General features: G+C 48.0%; 1 protein-coding gene across 3 annotated transcripts in view; it reads left to right on the forward strand.

Annotated features, from left to right (window-relative positions):
• Window positions 1-717: 717 nt before the first annotated feature.
• Window positions 718-20433, forward strand: part of LOC146190950 (uncharacterized) — a 193290-nt gene continuing 173574 nt past the window's right edge. For all 3 annotated transcript variants that reach the window (XM_084601352.1, XM_084601351.1, XM_084601353.1), the window contains exon 1: window positions 718-1159. The gene's annotated coding sequence lies outside the window, so the exon portion shown is untranslated. The remainder of the gene's footprint in view (window positions 1160-20433) is intronic.

Consider the following 20433-nt stretch of genomic DNA (forward strand, 5'->3'; position numbering starts at 1 on the left):
CAACCTCGTATTCACCTTAAGCGGTGGTCTCAACGACGTGCAGAACTCAGCTGTACAGATATGCGGTGTAGCGGGCTTGCATAGCGTACCCGGGGTTATGTGAAACCACTGTAGCGTGGCATTAAACGCTCAGTACCAACGCACAGGGATTGATAGCTCTGCATACTTGAGCTGTCGACACAAAGGACTTGCGTGCGTTTTCTATTTCCCTATACCACCTTCAACAGGACATGCCTCTCTAGACGACAGGGAAAATTAAGCATTTCACCCCATCCACCAGCAGACTCAGTCGAGGGCACAACGGGACAGCGGCACTCTGCTTGGGGCAATAGAGGTGTTGCTCTCGGTACGGTTGGTTGGAAGGGCTTGCAGGGGCATCGTCTGCAGCTAAGAAGGGGGCAAAATTCTTGACGGGAGAATGGCGTGACTACAAAAGAAACGGACAAAGGAAAAGGGTGCGCCTGCGTGCTAGGTGTCGAGCCAGGAGTCGAGGAAAAGAGATTTAGCGAGCCAAGGGAAAATAAGGAGGAGACCGGAGCAGTGGCAGCAGAGATCCCGCTCAGGACACAAAAGTGCCGCGGCGGCGGGGATGCGCGCGCTGGGAGAGGAGGAGGCGTGCGCCACGCGCCGCTCCGGCCGCGCGCGCAGCCGGCGCTGTCCTCCTCTCTGCGAGCGCGCTCCCAATGCGCATGCGCTGCCTCGCACAGCTCCTCAATGGAAGCCGGCCCCAGAGCGCCCCGGTCCGCTCAACGCAGTGGATGTGGCCCGCGGACGGTGCGCGTCCCCTCGCTCTGCCGTGACTCGATCGCCGACGGTGGTGCGCGGCGCGTGATCGCTACTCCGGCGCTTCCGCTCTTTTTCGTCGTGCGACGCCGCGCCGCTAGCCCGTGCGCTCTTGTGACCCGCTCGAACAACGAAGAGGGCCCCATTGAGTGAGGAGGGGACGACGGTGTGCTTCCGTCCGGTGTCGGGATCTCGGTGCCGTGCGTACGTTCCCACGCGTCCGCCGCCGCCTTCCTGTCGGCGCCTGTTCCACGAGCAGCCCCCAACATCGTTCCTCGGATTATCTTCCCTGCGTTTCCGGAGGTACTACTACTACTACTACCACAGCGCACAAACCGGCGTCGCTGGCTTCTGCTCTTGGAGTCCGTGTCTTCCGGTGAGTGCCGGCAGCGGTACTATTGCCAGCTGCCCAGCCTGTCTTTCTGCCTGTCTATTTTTGAGAAGCCAGCCAAAATTCTATCTCTGCTGAAAGGGCACAAAATAATAATAATAATAATAATAATAATAATAATAATAATAATAATAATAATAATAATAATAATTGAAGAATGACAACGGTGACGGCTTTCCTTTGCATTGTGGGAGAGCGTCATGCATTTGCCTTGTTTGAACCGCGGCTACCCGCTGCAAGTTTGTAAGAACGCACTATTTGGGCCATTACAAATATACTGTTTGTGAAGTTATGAGCCTCGAAAATTACGCTGAGACCTCCCCTTTGTAACCGCAGGACAAGGAAAAAAAAGGGGGGAAATAAGGAATACACACGGCGTTAACAGCAAATGCGCGCTACTTCAGCACTACTATTCCTGAAAGAACAGAAAAGAAAAAAAAAAAGCAGTGGTACACTTTATCCTCTCTTGTTATGAGAATTGAACCGATCGCCAATCTGATGGCCAGCTTTTTTAAAAACGCCTCTGCTGCCACCTGTGGTTTAGTGCACTGTTTCGGAGGACAGAAATGCTAACGGCGCTTGATATAACGGCCGTTTTTTAGTAGTCTATACGAAACGTGCGCTGCATAAAAACTGTTGACTGATCTTGGTTTGGCACATGTGAAACTGAACCGTCCAAACTAAAAGAAATATATGTATATATATATACTCTGGCCAAACTTGTTTATAAGATGCTCGTGAGTAAAAGTGGTATAAAACATTCAGCCAGAGACGGAACTCGGGAAAACGGCATAAAACTGACATGTAGCGACAGTGGCACGTGCATGTGGATAAAATGGGGCACCGCCACTATTGTCTCGATCTCAGAAAGGTGTTGTTAGATGAAGTCGCATTACCCCGCGCTCCGCCACAGGCTGAGGGTTGTATACCACTTTTGCTCACGGCTGTACAATCGATTTCAACAGAATTAACTATCGGATGTTTAATCATCTCTGATCTGCAACCACCTTTCGCGGTTCTCGACAACCAGCATAGAAGCCAGCCTTCTAACCTACAGCTACTCGGCGGGGAATGAAAGGTTCGCAAGTCACCGCCCGCGGTGTTGATACCCGTTTAGTGAAATGCGTAAAAATCCTGCTTCCTGTAATTATGTTACTTCCGCAGTGGTAACCTACAACAGCTCGCACAATAGTAAAAAAAAAAAAAATAATGCCCCCACAAGTTTTGTATCGACTGGAGCGTCGCTCCTGGCTGAGAAACCGCGTGTTCCGCATGCAGATTTCCTTTCTCTGGAGTCGAGCAGAATGACTTCTCGCCAGTGGCAAACTTTATTTCACGCACGTGCCTCCAGCAGGAGCGAGTCTTAATTAAACTCCAAAGCCCGCGTCCCGGCCGAGCCCCTGGGGTTCTTCGGTCTTGCGAACGTATACTCGCAAAACGACACTAGATTTCGCGAACCTCTTCCCCGGAGGCGTTATGCAAGAGCGAGCTCTCTAATTGGCCAGGAGCGGCCCCGGACCAGCTGCGACGGCGCTCCGTGCCTGGGCTTAGTCTGGTTGCTTTTGTCGAGATACGTGTAGCCCGCGAAGACGACTTGCGCTACCAGTGCGCGCGCACAATGCGAGACCGAACGCACCGGGTCCTGCCCCGCGGGACGAAGACGGTGCTCCTCGGCCGTGGGCCATTTGTGACCGCGTTCAATTGCCTCCGGAAAGCACCGGCACAGCTGATACCGAAACGGCCAGCACCCTCGGCTTCTTTGGTTGGCAGGGGTTTGTTGGCCCCGGTGATGTGCCTAACTGCAGCGCAGCAGCTGGTGCATGTCTGCTGCGATTGAGAAGAGCTTCAAAGCTCATGTTGAAGGAGATGAAGGCAAATTTGAAGTTGGCATGAATCAATGTTTTATGGTGTTATAAAATCAAAACTAGCACTTTCGCTGAAAACGGGGTTTTGCTTATTTAGCTAAAGTTGAAAACAAAAAGGCTATTTGCAGATGGCGTCGCCACCGACCGCTTCGTCAAGCTACTGCGATTGACGGCGAGGCATATTTTTCGCTGTTTGCATTTCAGAGATTAAGAAACTACACTGCTATGACGGCTCTGTCCACTTTCAGGTCGGCATCACAGTCACGACCTTCAACCGAGTGGCGCTCAAAGTGGTTGCCCATTTAACGCCAGTGAGTTATGTTGCAATAATGTCGAAAACAAATACATATTTTGTTGATGTCTTCGCCCGCTTGAATCCTCGTGGCCTCGAAAAATCATAAGCATGCCTCTCATAATGAGGCAGGTGATGAGTACAGGGACACTTGCATCTCCCGTTGAAATGCTTCTAGTCTCAAAAAATCACTAGAATGCCTCCGGGCCGGTGGCATGGGAAAGTCCGCCTCCCTGACCACAAGGCTGTAATGATTCCATTGAAATATAAACCTTCATCTGAAAAAATGTCGGCGGGTACAGGACATCCCATGTGGCCTAAGACAGCTAAAAGGATGTTGCCACCGCATAACAAATTAATCAAGAGCGAACCTTTTTATGCCTTCGTCATTCTTTGCGTAGGCGATTACATCGTCATTTAACATGACGCATAGACGAGCAACGCTATCGCGTATTTGCCGCATGAGTCTCACTCATCATCTGTGAATATACAAGAACAAACACACAAAAAAAGCTTCGCCTAGTTACAAATGCATCTTTCGCTGCTGGAGAATTATTACCGCACTCACGATCTGCCTACGAAGAAAAATAACTGAACAGAGCTGTTAATCGCACGTGCTTCTTCTGGTTCTTTTAGTGGCCTGGCAGCTTATGCAGCGATGCCGCAAATAATCGGCTGCTACGGGTAGGTCCTTTGGCTCACGAGAGGAAGAAAAGAAAAAAAAAAGGAGAGGGTGTGTGTGTCCCTCGCGTTTGTCGTACAAACGGAGCAGAAATTTGATTTCCAAACGAGCCATGCTCATTTTCATTTGTGTAACTGCTGCTCGTCGTGAAAGGGGGGGGGGGGGGGAGGGGGGTCGAAACGAAGTCAGCCGACAAGTAACGCTTAGCACAGAAAAAGGAAAGCGGGTTCGTGTGCATTCCGCAAGCGCAGTGATGCTTTTAACATCAACGTATAGCTCACTGTTTTTGTTTTTCCTTTGAGCAAATGCTGTTATGTTTTGAAATATTTACAGCACGTTTGTCATTCTGACCTCGTTCGTATTTTCTCTTCCTTTCGTCAGAGGTATATACAACTCGGGCCACACTCCGCGCGCTGTTATGAGAGCATTGTGTTGAATGGGACCTCGCGGGAAAGCACTATGAGTTCAATACGTAGAAGCAGCTTTCTTGCTTCTGTATTCGGCACCAGCTTCTTTGTATTGTTATTATTATTATTGTTGTCGTTGTTGTTATTTGAAATAGATTGGGACGACCCGTAAGCAGTTGCCCGTCTAGCTTTCCTTGCACAATTTGGACTCAGCACCTAACGATGGCGTTAAGGGGGGTCTGCATGACCTCGTACCGAAACCTAGAAACGACGTCCATATTTTATGAGCGCGCAAGAGTGGGGCTTGCCAGGAAGAATACTGAGAATTACATTTCCCGTGAGAGGGGCACGCTTCAAAGCAGCTAGTTTAAATTGGAGTATATATCACTCTCTTCATTTTTTTTTTTTTTAACTACCACGCATCGCCATCACACTGCATGGGCAGCATCTAGCAAGAAACTTGAAAGCACTTCCAGAAATATACTCCTCTCTCCTTGCGGCTCCCACGTGGCTTACAGATTGCGTTCTGCGCTCATGAAAGGAAGTAATCTCCTGTCTGGTACCTTGCGTCTAAGCTGAATGTCACGGCATTTTCAGCGTTCCTGGTTCCTTTTTACGATCCCAGAGTAACGCTGGACATGGTTGCCTTATTGGATTCTCAAACTGCTAGCCGATCTCGGAAGTGTCTATATATGTATTTTAAACACAGCAGCGTGGCAGAGCACGTTCGCTGGAAGCCGCGGAGGCGTAACGAAATTATCCGATTAGTCAACACAGCGGTGACGTCACATGTCATAACGTCATTCAGTCACCGCTGTGCAGTTCCTGTATAAGGTATAAAACACTCTTTCAGAACAGGAAAATATGGCGAGTGGGATCAAACCGTACGCTTAGATTACTCGTGCGCTACTTCCGTTGTATACTGAGGGAGGAGGGTTCGCTCAGGGCGACAGTTTATGGAGGCCTCATGCGATCGCCTCATGCATTAGAGCGAACGGGAACGACATATTAAATTGTAGCAACAGTTGGTTGAAATTAAGACAACTGATTAACAATATATACTAGCGACTATTACCAAGTAATACTACTTAGCATTATTAATTAAGACTACTAATTAAAACCTTCACTTAGCAACAACGCTTGATGTGCACATATGGCAATGCTATTGCGTCAAGTCTAATGGATAATTCAGCATTCCCTAATTTCGCCGACTGTAGATGTAATATATTTACTGTATGCGTAAACAAAAGGGATTAACGAGAAGCGATGACGTAATAAAATGTATGTCCTGCCGAAAAAGGCTTCGAATAGAACGCACATTCAACTTGACAGCTTGAGGTTACTGTTCGAGTTTTTTTTTTTTTCGAAAATTGTTTGTTATTTGCGACTGGCTACGCGAAGAAGTTTATTAAAGGAAGGAGATCTGCATACAAGCAGGTTGTGACAAAACAACCTAAACGCTTTTGAACCTTAGCACAGCTTCCCGCACTGTTTCTTTAGCGGTTCTGTTTTCGACAACCATCGCGCAGAGCTGCTATCGAAGCGCTCGTGGTGGTAGTAATATTAACATTGCATAATCCCGTTTAGCAGGAAAAATGCATGTCTAGCATATACTGTACGAATCTCTGCCCGGTTTCACAGGTATTCATTGCCGATATGAGCATAGCATCGATACATCTTTACAAGCCGCGAGACAGGCTGCGCAAAAAAAAAAAGAAAATAAAAAAAAGGTCGATATGTCTTTTGGAGGCTGTCTGTTGCGAGCAATTTGTGACACAAATTCAAGCCTGAGCAGCTCAGGTTGGCTCCGACATTGAGCTGGCTGTGCACAAAAACACAGCTGACAAGCGGTGTGTTACTGACTGAAGGTGTTATATTTCCATGGTTTTCGCACTAATGGGGACATTGACGAGTCTTTACGTGCCTGCGTGTTCAATCGGGCCGTCTTCCACCTAAATAACTTTAGTCGCTGCTGCACAAGGCAGAGAGGTTGCTCCCACGATCGTACTGTTCACATCAAAGCTTGCCGGTGCTTCGGCAATCCCCTAATCTTCTTAGTCTCAGCTCGGAAAAGTGAAAGAAGAACTTGATTAGTCTTTCTTTGAAAATTTTAAGTTCGGACTCTCTGTTTTCTTGATCTTGCTCACCCATTTAGCGCATTACTTTTTCTCTCTTTCTGAGCCGATAATGAGGCCGATGCTTCGCCGGGTTTTCGAAGGGAAAATATAAATCCGAGCGTTTCTTCTTTCTCGTTGACGAATTAACGGAACTTGAAGGCTTTGTTGCGCAACACAAACTGTCCTCTAAAATGACATTACTCGCGCTTATCCCCCGCCTCCTTTGTAAGACGCTCACAGAAACTTGTTTTTGATGGGGTGCACTCAGATTTTTAAGCATTTTCTTGTTTCTGTTTTTCTTTTACTATACCCATACATTATGGCCCTCTGTGAAGCCAGAGTGAATACTAACTCCATGATAGTAATAGTTTTAACACGCGGCTATGTGATAGCAAAGAAATACATAACCAGAAGCAATTTCAAAATGGTTGGCTGATATATATAGAAAAGACGACCCTTACAACCGCACGCGGTAAAAACTTCTATTGGTACCTAATCTAAAGCGAGCCTTTCATACAAGGCATAAACGTTAACGATCTTTGGCTTCTCGTGCAGAGTCACTAAAATTAAGTGAGAAAAAAAAATGATTTTGGAGCATCTCCCAGTCTCGTTTGTTTGTTTTTATTTCCTTTTTTTTTAAATAACCGCATTTTGACCAAATGTGCACGAATGTGTCTGATTTTGAATTCATCGCTATAAGCACCGCCTGCGTGTCGCAATGCCGCTCACATTTCAGAGCCTAATGCGCTGAGGATAGGAGCGCCAAAATCGGCTTGCGCTTTTGATTTTCTTCGTTCCTGTTTCTTCTTTTTTTCTTTAACGGGAAGACTTTATTACGCGGCCTCTCGCAGACTCACTTCGGTCAGAATGTTCGCTAAATTCTGACACTGTATCTCTCTGTCATTTATGTCCCGTGTATTAATTTTGTTTTAACGTCTTTTTTCGCGCTGGTATTTGTAGCCATGGCACGTTTAGCTGTCCTGTAAAAGAAAAATGAGGGGGGTATCTACATTTTTTTTTTCTTTTGCGAAATGTGAACACACAAATGTAGTTGATACAGATAAGTATTGTCGTCATTACCAGCAAGAAATGTAAGCAAGCCTTCCCATTGATTCAAGATGTGAACCCAGTGCGGAACATTTTCTGACTAGTTTGTGGAGACACCTGATAAATCTGAAATTAACATCTTCTAACTGCTATGTATATTCCTCGTAGCAGTTAGTAGGTGTTATTTTATGGATATATCAGGTGTCTCCAGAAACTTTTCTCATAAAATGCTCGCCACTAGGCTCGCATTATATGCAGCAAGGTGCGTGAAGATGACCAACTTCCATTAGACGTGTACTACTAGACCTTTGCTACTCAAGACATTGTGGTGCTCATTATTTGATGCATTTAGATGCTTCGGTAAAGCTGGCCACTAGAATTCAGACAGCATAAAAGTGTTTAAAAAAATAAACGAACTTAGTGTGTTATGTCTAACGCGTATAGGCCGCGTAGTTGAGGTCGCTTAGCTGAGACGGGGCTAATGACAAGAAGCACACTTATTCTCAATAAATAAAAACATTAGGCTGTAACGTATCCAAACAGATACGTTTATTTTCGGGAGTTACTGAGATCGATTCCCAGCACCTCCACCAAGTGTACTGAGGCGAATCAGTCAATTCGTAAGACAAGGGTCACTGCAACGTCGAAGGCTATAGCTGCTCTCAGGGCGAGCCCGAGCTTTGTCAGCTTCGCCCTTTTCCAATCACCGTCTTCTTTTGCGCTGGCCACTCGCGCTCCAAGCGTCAACTATCGATCTTACAGTAAAAACATTCGCTACTTTTGAGAATAACCGTACAAAAGGAACAACAGCGTTTGAAGCGCCAATGGTGGTGCGGCGAGAAGGGGCTAACTTGGGGGTTAAAGTTACTGGTGGTGAAAGACGCAACACCAATTTTCATTAAAGGGCCGCAACACCAAGTGAATGTATTGATATTAACTCTATGAACCTCAAGTTATACGGGTAGAAAAAAAATACGTTTTATATATACACGAGTCATGATGAAAGAGAACAAGCCAAAGCCGCACCTCAGTACTTGGGATGAATGATAATACCTATGAGCCGTGTCCTCCGAAATTAGACATAGAGACAGATTGCTAAACGGATTCAAGCCTTCTGGCGTTGTCCACTATTTGAGTTCATGGATAATCATTATGAATGATATCACACGAATGGATAGTATACTGGTATTAAACGGTTCATCCCGCACATATTTATCGCTGCAAGATGATACGCAGTGTCGGTGTGAGTCTTGTTTCTCGAACAGCCATCGAAGAAAATTGCTACGATGTGCCTTATTCAAACCTGGTTTCAACCGTTCGAAAAGTATATGGCGAGGTTATAAAATATTGGATTCGGTTCAAGAATTTGGCAAAATACGCGATTTTGGTCTACTCTAATAATTGAACATGTCGAGATTCGATGCAATATTAAAAATTTTAAGAATATTAGCACACTTCGCACTAATAGGGAAGCTCCGGTTGTTCCAGGCCAGTTTGTTTACCGTCGTGTATCTACCTGCTTATACACTGCGAGAGATGGCTAATGTTCAATCGCACCTCGCGTAATAATGATGATGAGGATGATTCGTAACAGCGCTAGTTAGTCCCTTTACAGCGTGCAGACACAGGGTTGGTGTGTCAGTTCGGACATAAAGATACAAAGACAGCACATAGGGAGTTCACCAAAAAGGCGATCCAGCCGTGAACGTCCACACGCACGCCCACACATTCACAGCCGACACAACTGTAACAACCTGTGAACTGCGCCCCCATACCTCGGCCAGCCCCCTCTTGGTTGCTGCAGCAGTCGCTGTTGCCACCTACTGGCGGTAGAGGCACAGACCATCGCGCTTTCTATACGGGCCTGCATTTACGCACATAGAGACTTTCCATCCGGTCACACATCGAGTAATAACGCCGAGTGGGACAGCGCGAAGCTTTTCCACCGTTTCAAAGTTTTTACTCCGCTCTTCGCCAAATTCAAACACAGCGGTCGTGACTGACGTTTAATATAGGAGCGTGACGCTCCGCCAAGGACTGTGACAAGCGGCTAAATAGAAAAAAGGAAATGTGCAAAAATGCTTTGGGGCAGAAAATAAGAGGAGTACCATGCAGTTGTCTTTGCTTGTATTATGAAGAACGGTGGACGAAATTTGAGCACCTGAGGGCGCATTTTCTTTTAGAATTCCTTTTTATTTTAGTTTTAGAGCCATTTTCCATTAGAAAAGCGATCGAATAACACTCTTTTTATTTCCTCAACCTCGCTTGACACGTTGTCACAGGCTTCGTTGGAGGTACAGATATAGTTTGAGATGAACGAAGAAATTTAGGGATGTGATGCAAGTGCGCATACATATTGTCAATTTCCATTCTAAGCTTTGCGAAAATGCGTGGCGCTGGCACTTTGCTATAGCATAAATGCCTCGGGGAGCCTCCTTTGTGACGCATCTGTCAAACTGGTAGTGTCTAGCCGCATATAGGTGCAAAAATAAAACTAGTTTTATCCTTTTAACTTACACGCCAAGCCTAAATCCATGCTTGCCGTAACAAGTTATATCCGAAGTTTTGTCTCCAGGCTATTCTTGCGGCTTCCATACCGCACGCCTTGCTGTAAATGTCGTCTTATAACCCGACAAGGTGAGAGCGCTACGAATCCGACAACTCACCCGTAGCGCGGATCATACGCATGCAAGAATGTGATAATTGGCCGAAAGTGGTTAATTCGTTTATGCTTCTGGCGCGGGAAAACCCACACGCGAGGATTTATTTTTGTGAAAGTGAAGTGCGAGTTCAAGGAACGAACGTCCTTAGTAATGTGCCCTTACTCTGGGCTTCGGGTACAAAACCACTCGTCCACTGGTCATTAAGCCCGGAGCCAAGACCGGCTCGGAAAACAAAGTACTCAGCGTAGCGTGCTGTCTCGTTAGCGGCAGCGAAAATCTTTTGCCAGCTGGAGCGCGCAAAGCCTGTCCTGTCAATTAGCGCTAAGGGCCCCGTCTCTCCAACTTCTTTCATTTCGACATATATCAAGTCCACGCATGCGATGATGTCGTACAGTGCTGCGGGCGTTGCACGGGGTCGCTTCGCCGGCCACTGCTTGAAAGCCTCGTCCGGTTGCGCAATGCGGGTATTCCACCAGTCTGCGCCGAAATTAACCACTCGAATTATAAGCACGCTCAAAACAAACCCGAGCTTGGCTCGGAAAGAACGATGCTACTATACAGTTTCGAAACTTGGCAATCTTCCATCAAGTGAGGAAATTGGTTTTCGGGCAATGTAAAGTGCACGCTTTCAGATTTAAGCCTCCGGGCCATAAAGCGGCCGCTTTTAGTGTGAGTCGGTCGCTGTCCGCACGGGTGCGGGACTCTTTCGATCTCTCTCGGCGTCGCACGGGAGAAGCTCGTGCGGCTGCAGTTTTGATACAACCGACGTCGCTTCTACGGCATAATGCACTCCGGCTAATTGCTCGCAGCGGTATGAGCGCGGCCGCGGCTGAGGCCGAAAATTTTAACTTTCTTTTTTCATTCCTTGCTGATGTGGTGCTTCTACTCTCTACAGTGATTGATCGCGTTCGTCCGCTCGCGGCTCCTGCGCGGAGAGCACTTCCTTGGGGGCAGAGCTCGGAAGAGGCTGTGCTCTCTTCTGAGGAACTCGCCGTCGCTTCAGGGCGTCCTTCTTGAAAAATGGTTTCCCCGTAGCGGCTTGCGGTGCGGCACCACCCGGCCGATTAACTCGAGAAATTAGTATTCACGTCACCTTGCCGACCGCGAGCCTGTCAGACCGCGCTTCGCGCGTCCGAAGTTCTTCTCCATATATACGCGGGAGGCAGGCTAATATGTTGCTAGGACGATGTTGAAGTCATCATCTTGATCGCTCGAAGCATCTCTCAGATGCGGCTCCAGTGCTGCGTAATTGGTGCATTAATTGAAAAGTTCCCCAGCGACCTAAGATAGCTTGCATCTCTGAACTCGGCTCATTTTGAGAGAACCACGTCAGCAGAGGAAAGGGTAGAGTGGAAAATATACCCGGCATTTTACATCTTTTTTTTTTTTTTTTTTTTTTTTACGAAGGGCTATTGTTTGATTGTTTGGTCTGGTTCTACTGTGTGTGTGCGTGCGAGAGGGGGGGGGAGAGAAAGAGAGTTTGCCATCTGTACAAAGGCTTTTTACAGCCAGAAACATTTGACGTCGCTGTGATCAAATGAACCCATTCTCTTTTTTTGTTTTTGTCATCCATGTTACCTCGAAGTACCGTTCAAGAAGTAACCTCCGAGTATTTAACCACCCATTGTCGAAACGGATCCAAGGAAGTCCTTCTCCTTGAGGACTATACTGGTTACGCGAGGTCACGCACGCGTGGAAGAAGGTCGCAAGACAATGGGCTCTGCCCAATCCCCTATCACGACGCGCTATTTGAAAACAAAGCGATGCTGATCGTTCCCTTCTTCTCCCTGTCGGATGCCTCGAAGCCTGTGGTCATCCCATCATGAACAGCGCACCAGAGGGCGTGTCTTCGCATCTCGAAGATCCTTCCTGTTTTTTCAGGCGTATAAGGTGACCGCGAGGGCAGTCACGAGCCATGCAATGTCGGTATTCTGCTTAAACAATGGAAAAGACGGCCGTGCGCCACGTAACGACGAAACGAAAGGCGGAACCGGACGAAGCCGCCACCAAATGTCTATTTCATTGCTCAAATGGCGTCGCGGACATATATGCGGTCGCCGTGTAATGGAGCCACTCGCGTGTGTGGGCAATGGCCAGACTGAGGGGGGCGATCGGCACCGCACCTCTTCTCCGACAGCCCAGACTCTGAAGAGCGGCCGCGCCCACACGCGTGCCTGCGCGCCCAGCCTCCCCGCATCCGGATACGTGCGACCTCCGCGGTGCTGGGCCGTCTTCGACGCCGGCCGGCCGGCCGGCGGGGCGGCTGGCTGAAGAGGGCGCTTCGTTGTGTGCCGTCGCCATTTTTCTTGGGGAGATTTCATTTATGTTGTTCTTCGCACCGAAACCATGCAGCGTTGTGATTTGGAGAAATGTGGTGTATATGGCGAAGCAAGCCACAAATAAGGCGCGTTTGCAGGAAACTTCTCGCAAATGTGGGCGAGAGCGGAAAGAGACAGATAGGAACCTGGAGGGAGTTGGGGGGGGGGGGGGGGGGGGGTTGTGGTGGCGGTGGCGTTTATGATTAGTCCGAAAGCGGCCTGCCGGCTGCTTCTCCACCTCTGTCAGTTAAAAAAAGCAAAAGAAAAAAAAAAAGCCTTTTCGAGTCCTCCATAAGGCCAGTCTTGACACCTCTGCTCTGTCTTCTGTGACGAGATCGATTTTATTTTATTCGGTTTATGTGATTTTTTAGTAACTAAAGATGGTGGGGGACGCTGTAGTGGAGGGTGCGGAATAATTTAGATCATCTGGGACTATTTAAGGAGCACCGACATCGCACTCCAGTACCTGTATATTGTTTCGCCTCCATTGAAAGGCATCCGTTGCGTCGTATCGCCCCGACTCAGTAGTCGGGGCTCAGCCGAAGCCTAGTCGCCTGACTCAGCAGTGGAGTGCACTACGAGCCACCGAAGCAAGGCACGGCAAGATGCCAAGTCGTTTTGCAGCATTTACTGAAACTCAGAGAATTGGCAGAGAACATAAGAATGTAAACGCCCCAGCAGTACAAATATTTAAGAGGTTGATGTCGAATGGAGGGCAACAAGCTCCCGATTTTCTATGGGGGAACTTTGGCACGTGATGATGGAACGCTGCGCAAGGGGTGGTCTAAAAATGCTGCCGATTCATTAACACAGACAAAATGTAGCTCCGAAAGAAAAGAGTAGTGTTTTGTTTCTTTGTGATTTCGATAGTAGTCTGCAGGGAAATAGATACTGGTAATATCTTAAACTATACACGTTTTGAATGGCGTTAAGTTAAATTGGTTCACAGGAAGGGAAAGGCGCAGTAACTGTCACACTTGCTCTGTGGACACCCGAACCGCGCCGTAAGGGAAGGGAGGAAGGTGGGAGTGAAAGTGGATAGAGAGAAAGAGGAGCCGTAGTGGAGGGCTACGGAGTAATTTCGACCACCTGGGGATCTTTAACGTGCGCTGACATCGCACAGCACACGGACGCCTCTTCGTTTCGCCTCCATCGAAACGCAGCCGCCGCGGTCGGGTTCGAACCCGGGAACTCCGGCACAGTAGTCGGGCGTCTTACCACTGCACCACCCCGGCGGGGCGAATGGCGTCGGTCCCTTTTAAAAAATAAAATTCTCTTAACCTCGATTGACGCGATGCCGCGGTAACTTTGACCTGCATAGCTATCGCATGACGTCACGCGGACAGAGTCTCAAGACCAAATGTAAGACATTGACGAGGCTGAGTCGATAGTCTCGGCAGAAAATTCTTCTTTACTTTCCCAGAGAGCGATCGAGCGGTTTTAGTAGTAAACCGAGTGATCAGTACACACGCTGCACTCACGTTGTTACATCGCGAACGCAGATTTGATTCTCAGAGCGAAAGAAAGGATTATGTTAGGTTGTCTGGAGAAAAGGCGCGCATCCTTGGAGAAATTTCGGGGCAAGAGAACAGAAAACGAGACAAGGACCAGTCTTGCATTACTAACGCCCGTGTCACAGTTCTGGCACTGACATTAGTGAGGACGTTGGGACACGGACAGAACAAACCCGCGCCATCATTTCTGCTGTGATTCAAGATGGCGCACAGGCGACACTGTTTTTACGGAGCGAGTCTCCAGTGGCGCCCTTTATGGAAGCTTATCCTTCGAATGTCTCAGCAGTGCGACCTTCGCTCCTCCTACGCGCGCACCGCCAACGTGTGCTCTAGGCGAGGCTTTTGAAGGACGTTGCGTGGAAGGGCGCCGCCGCGAGAAACATCAGTAGCTTGGGTATACAGCGGACCGCGTGCGCTGTAAAGCGTGCAACACGTCGGCTGCAGTGAAGGGGCGACATCGATGCGGATGCAGAAACGAAAAAAAAAAAGAAAAGGAAATGGCCACTATAGCAATCCATCACGGTAACTTGGTGTTCCGGCTGCTGAGCACAATTTGGCAATGGCGGGACGCAAAAACGTCTCTTCCCATTACACGATTCGAGTGCACGTTCGAGCAACATCGGGGCATTAAAGCTCGTATACGGTCACCCAAATCACGAGGATGTTGATTTTACCTGCTTGCGGACCCCAGCATTAACCTCGGTCCTCTTCTAATGTTCCTAAGCACCGATTTTCGTGTTTTCCACTACCTTGTACGGCGCTCGCTTTCGTCTTGAAGCCCGGCTAATAAAAAGACAAGCAGCGGCACAAAACGCAAAAGAGGCATCAGGACGCGTGCCCTGTGCCTTTGAGACGCCGAAGTAACAAAGAGAAATGCTTAACTGCCTCATCGGGTTAAGCAGGTCGCATTTTCTCGTGACGCTCTCATTTTTGTAGTAGCAGTGTCTTTTGACGCTCTTCGCCAGAGGGAGTGCATTCCAAGGAACCTTTTAGTATGGTAACTCAGCCTCGAGGAAGTGTGCCCTAACCAAAGCCCATTTACCCGCCTACCCTTTCACTCCGGGAGCTTTCCTGTAAACATATCTGCCCCGCCACATTGAGTGCGTGTCGTTTAAGCCGCGCAGACGCTGTAGTTCTCTTGTTCACTGCTGCCACGCTTTAAATGCATTCGCAGAAGCTCGCAGGAGCGTAAAAAGAAGATGCTGCGAGCATGTCTATATTGAGCGCATCCAAGAACGTGAGCGAGCTAGCGTACCAGACCGTCGGCTCGAAATATAACGTTCGGAATCTCTCTCACAGATAAAGGTTTTTATGAGCGCCGTCTGAGCAGCGCAGTCCTGCGTTTCTTTGCCTTTTGATTCGTTCACGTGTCTTTTTTTTTTTTTCGGTTCTTGGCGGGAACAAGAAAAGCAAGGCCCCCTCCCCTTTTCTACTCGTAAGCAGGCGCGCGTACGCGTAGCGCGACTGCCATCGCCGCAGCGACGCGTTCCCGTTTCCTCGCGTGCTGCGTAGGCGCGTCACCGTGGGAGGAGGGTGAGAAGGCCTAATGGTCACTGGGGCGCAAAATTGGTCACGGCTCATGGTGCGTCGCGGCGTGGGTCACGGCTGCCGCCAACGGCCGCGCTGCATGCGACGGCCGTGAAAAGTGCGTATAATCTTGCCGCCCGCCTGTGTGTGTGCGCGCTTTGAGAGGAGTGCGGACCGTGTATCAGTGAGCCTCAGTGGCCGAATTGCGCGCACTTTTTCCTCTGGGTCGCTTTCCTTGTGTTACTTTTCTCTTTGGTTTCAGCCCCGAATGGTCCCTCTCTCCCCCCTTTCTCTTTTCGTTGGACGGAAATATGGTATGTGAGGCTTAACGCGGGATGTATGAGGAGGCCGGGACGCCATATATAGTAGAGGTTCCCACATTAGTTTCGACCACCTAGGGCCAGTCAAAGTGCACTGACATCGCACAGCACACGGGAGCCAATTGCATTTCGCCTCAATCGAAATGCGACCGCCGCGGCAAGGATTCGATATCGCATCCTCGGACTCGGCAGCAGAGGCCTTCCATGTATACATAGCGGAAACATTTAGCTCCATCAACTTACTGTTCTCAGTAACAATTTTATTCAATGCCTCCTTCTGGCATAGTTGACATTTGTCCGTGTGCAAAAGACGCATCCATGGCCTAGGAAACTGAATTTCGCAAACTTTCCCGCCACTCGAGTGAAGCTCGGTACGTGTGCAACGAAAATGATTCCACGACCACCTATTTTTCGAATGGCGGTATAGCCAATGGCCTCCGAGATCCGCATCATCCTATAGGCGTCGACGTATGTATTTTATTTTCGTAATCTGCTGGGGGTGGCGGCAGCTATATTTTGTTTCTGGGTCTTTACACGAGTTCCTTCTTTTCTTTTCTTTTTTTTTTTTCAGTAAGAACGGCCTTTGGGATTCGAGCACCTCATCCTATCGATACAGGCCAACTTCTCAATGCTCTCTCTAATGTCCTCTCTATCCGTTTATTACGAAAGGTAATGCTCACGTGATAGCCTCACGATAATCATCACGTGATAGCCTGCGACATCGTTGAGCCTGAACATGTGTGGCTATCCACTGATATTGGTGCGCTTTTTTTTAGTGTGTGCTAGGAATCCACTATAAAAATAACATGATGTGACACTTAAGACAACAGATATACGGACTGTGTTGCGCAACTTGTGGAGGCTTTAGATATCATAAAACAGAGATGTCCTGAACGTATTAATATCGGTCTTGTTGGCGGGAAGAAAAGGTGTCCCCACGACGTAGTATTTCATGAGCTGCCTTCCCCCCCCCCCCTCCCCCTTTTTTTTTTCGTGATTTCAGGTAAGCACGAGCATATTAACGTTTTACGAATCGACTGTTCTTTAGATCTAAAATTGTGACAGCGCTGGCGCTCCTTTTACAAAAAATTAAGACAGCCATGTTTGAAACAAGCCGAACGAACCTGTCGCGATGGACGTTATAGTTAGCTTGTCTGACGCTCTACCCAATGTTCACAGTTCCATTTCCATTTAAAATGCCGCAATTTTCTTTTCAAAGCAATTGATTTAGCTTATATTCTTACATGCAATACTGACGTTCGAGTCGTAGTTACTACCTTATAGTCAAAATGTTATCTGATGTTTTAAGCAGTGTCGATGCCTCATGACGTCACGACCCTTGAAACGCCAACAACCACGACGCCAGGCTTCCCTCTTCCCCCTTAACTATGCCGCTTTAAAACTCGTTTCGGTGCCTTTGAAAATGGTCAACCAAAGTTTAGCTCACGAGCGTCTGCACTTAGCTTCCTTACGAATGCAATCGCGGCGGCCCGGATTGAGCACACATGGCCTCGTGTGCAATGGCTGAGCTGCATCGAGCGAATTTCTCTTTTTCATTATTTGCTTCTTTTTTTCTCTATCAAACGATACGTTTTAGAAGACGCCAAAGGCCAGCCCACTCGCAAACTTACAAAGTGCGCTAAGAAGAAACAGATTATTTCGGGCGCCTCCTCTGCTCGTGTCCGTCAGCTTGCATGTTTCATGGGCTTCCGGCCGCGTGGTCAGCCGACGACAAGCGACCGCCTAATGCATTCCGCCGCAGGGACAGCGGCGAGCGCAACCAGTCGGTCCGGCCTTCGGTAAACAGCCACGCGCGACAATCGGATGCAGCGGGGCTCAACATTAAAAGCGCGCAGAGCTGTATAGGGACGAGGCGCTCGAGCAGCCCGTCCCTGCGCAGCCTCGGATCGATGGCACCCATCTATTTTTCGAGTTCTAAGCGTGTTCCCCATCCGTGCACGAGTATTCCGTCCGGCGCCCACCATCGATCCCGCAGCGTGCGTGCACCAGTGTCACTTGTAGCAAACACTTAGGCGTGTGTTCGCTCTACTCGGCCGTGTGTACCGTCTCCGCTGCCTTGTATCTTCCCATCGTGGCGTGCAACGTGTCACGAATTTACGCGGAAAGCAAACCAACGATCGCCTCTGGCTCGTGCGCGCTGCTTGCGTCTCGCTATTGAGGGGTTTTAGCCTCGCTAGAGTACCGACCACGGAGGAGGAGGGAGGAGAGTGTCGACGCTCCGCCCTGTTGGGTGCAGTGTGCGAAAGCAAGGACGGGAACGACACGTAAACCTAGTGAGGAGGCGCATGTTTATTTATTTTTTTGTTTACGCTATTGGTCCTATAATTCGGGCACAGATAGGAGTGGGTGTTGAAACAAACAACGGCACGGCAAAGCGCGTGGAAAGCCGTACTTCTGACGTCCGGTGTGCTACTCCCTGGAAAGCGCACGCACAAACAAATATATATTGGCGGCAAGAGGTAGAAAATAGGTATAACAACAAAAACGACATCATTAGATAGTATGTTTGCGCGCTTCTTGAAGACGGGACCACAATTGCTCGCTTTCTGGGGATGTAACATCACTTTCTGCAAGTCTGTTCTGCAGTCTCGAGCTGCAGGTAGAAATACATGTCTGCAGCAGTTCACCGAAAAAGTCCAGCGCTGTCCCGTGTTCTTCTTTGCTTTTGTTTGTGTGTCTTTCACTGGTTCAGTATGTTACGTTCTCACCAACTAGCCCAGATGATTACCATGAAAAGTTCACCTTTATCATATGTTTGTTATGCTTATGACGAACTATTCGTGAAAACCATCATGTATATAATGTTTTCCGGCGTATACCATGCTTCTCATTGTGTCATATTATAGGCGCAGCCGCTTCAGATTTAGAGACAAGCCTGCTTGCGCTTGAAGTTAGGAAACCGATTTTTGCCTGCAATTTCATCAATACACGAAACCAAAGCCTTCCACTGGACTTGCTGAACCTTCAGTGCTATAGGGTTTTGGTCTGTGGACGTCATGCTTCGCATGCCTATTTCAATATAGGACCGACCAAGACATTGTATGCACTTAACTTTGTCGGAGGGGAGGCGGTGTATGTAATAGCCAGATAGTCTTTTATTAGCTTTGCCTATCACTGAATTTACACGTGCTCACAATCGCATGGACATATGAGGTTTGAGGTTAGTGTGAAACCCTATGTATGCTCGGTTACTCGGTCTATCGGATTTCCGTCAAGCTCATATGAAACATCTAAGAGCTAGGGACATTACTGCCGTTCTGCGGGGATTTGGGGACATTTGCCGTCGCGAGCACCATTCATCAAAGGTGGACAAACATTAATTTAACGTTACTTGATCCTCTGCAGACTTCACTTCCGTATGCACATGACACAGTAATCCTCATATAATCTAGTTATAACGGCGCAGGGTCATTGATTTAAACTAAAAATAAAAGTGGCCCTGGGACGGAGCTTTATGGTTCCCCTGAAATAACTTCTTTTATTCCGCACTCTTGGCCATCAATGCTCGCAAACTTTGGCAGTTTTACAAGGATGCTGCTACAATCGATAATGCCGTTATGCTATAGGATTGTCATGGCACATGTGTTGCTGTGCATATTTACGTGCACTGTTTATAAACAGTACACTTCCTGCGTGTATATTACATGTCCATGACTGTACGAAAAAAAGGAATAATGTGCTCAGCGAGTTAAAAACAAAACAATTTTTCGAGTATAATGCATGTACATCGCAGCCAAAGTCCTGGACCGCACATCTGGCGACTTTGAATTTGAAGCATGATTTAAGTGAATAATAACCTTATTCTCTAGCATACATGAAAGAACTGAAGTCCAACTTTCACATCGGCAACTGTGGTCCGAGACTACAGGCAGATGCGAAAGTTATGCGGTTTGATAGCGATTTGCGTGGGCCCCAGACTTTTGTCCCCGTTCGTCATTAGTGCACTGAACATCGCAGTCGCTAAGGAAACTGTAAAATGTTCAAAGGTCCCGTTCGTTCTGTTGCGTCGAGCTTGTCGGTTAGCAGAAAATACACAGCAGCCTGTCAAGGCTACTTGCGAAAAGTTTATGTGAGTCCTAAACAATAAGGAGGAAGATGAGGAGGAAAGACAGGGAGGTTAACCCGTAAAGACATGCATATATCGAAGGGGAGATCAAGTCTGATGTGCAGAAAAGTGGGCAACACAAACTTTGTCGTTTTTTGTTGGGTTCGCACGTTTTAAACAGACGTAGGAAAGACTAAAAAAAAAAATATTATGTTCCACCAGCCATATACCATACCAGGCGGTGAGTACAAGTCGGTATTTAAATACAGGCTGATGCGCCAGTGAACAGAAAACAGCAACCCATGGGACAGCCCTTCCCTGTGTTGATCAGAGCAATGTTCTATCCGCTCATCTGGGCGTCAAGACAGCGCTAAAGATGTCATAACTGCGTCGACCGCATCAGAAATTAGCTTTTTTCTTATTCAAGAGATCGGAATATCA

The sequence above is a fragment of the Amblyomma maculatum genome, chromosome 4 (genome assembly GCF_055883805.1).
Source record: "Amblyomma maculatum isolate TAMU_Amacu chromosome 4, ASM5588380v1, whole genome shotgun sequence".
Classification (NCBI taxonomy): Eukaryota; Metazoa; Arthropoda; class Arachnida; order Ixodida; family Ixodidae; genus Amblyomma; species Amblyomma maculatum.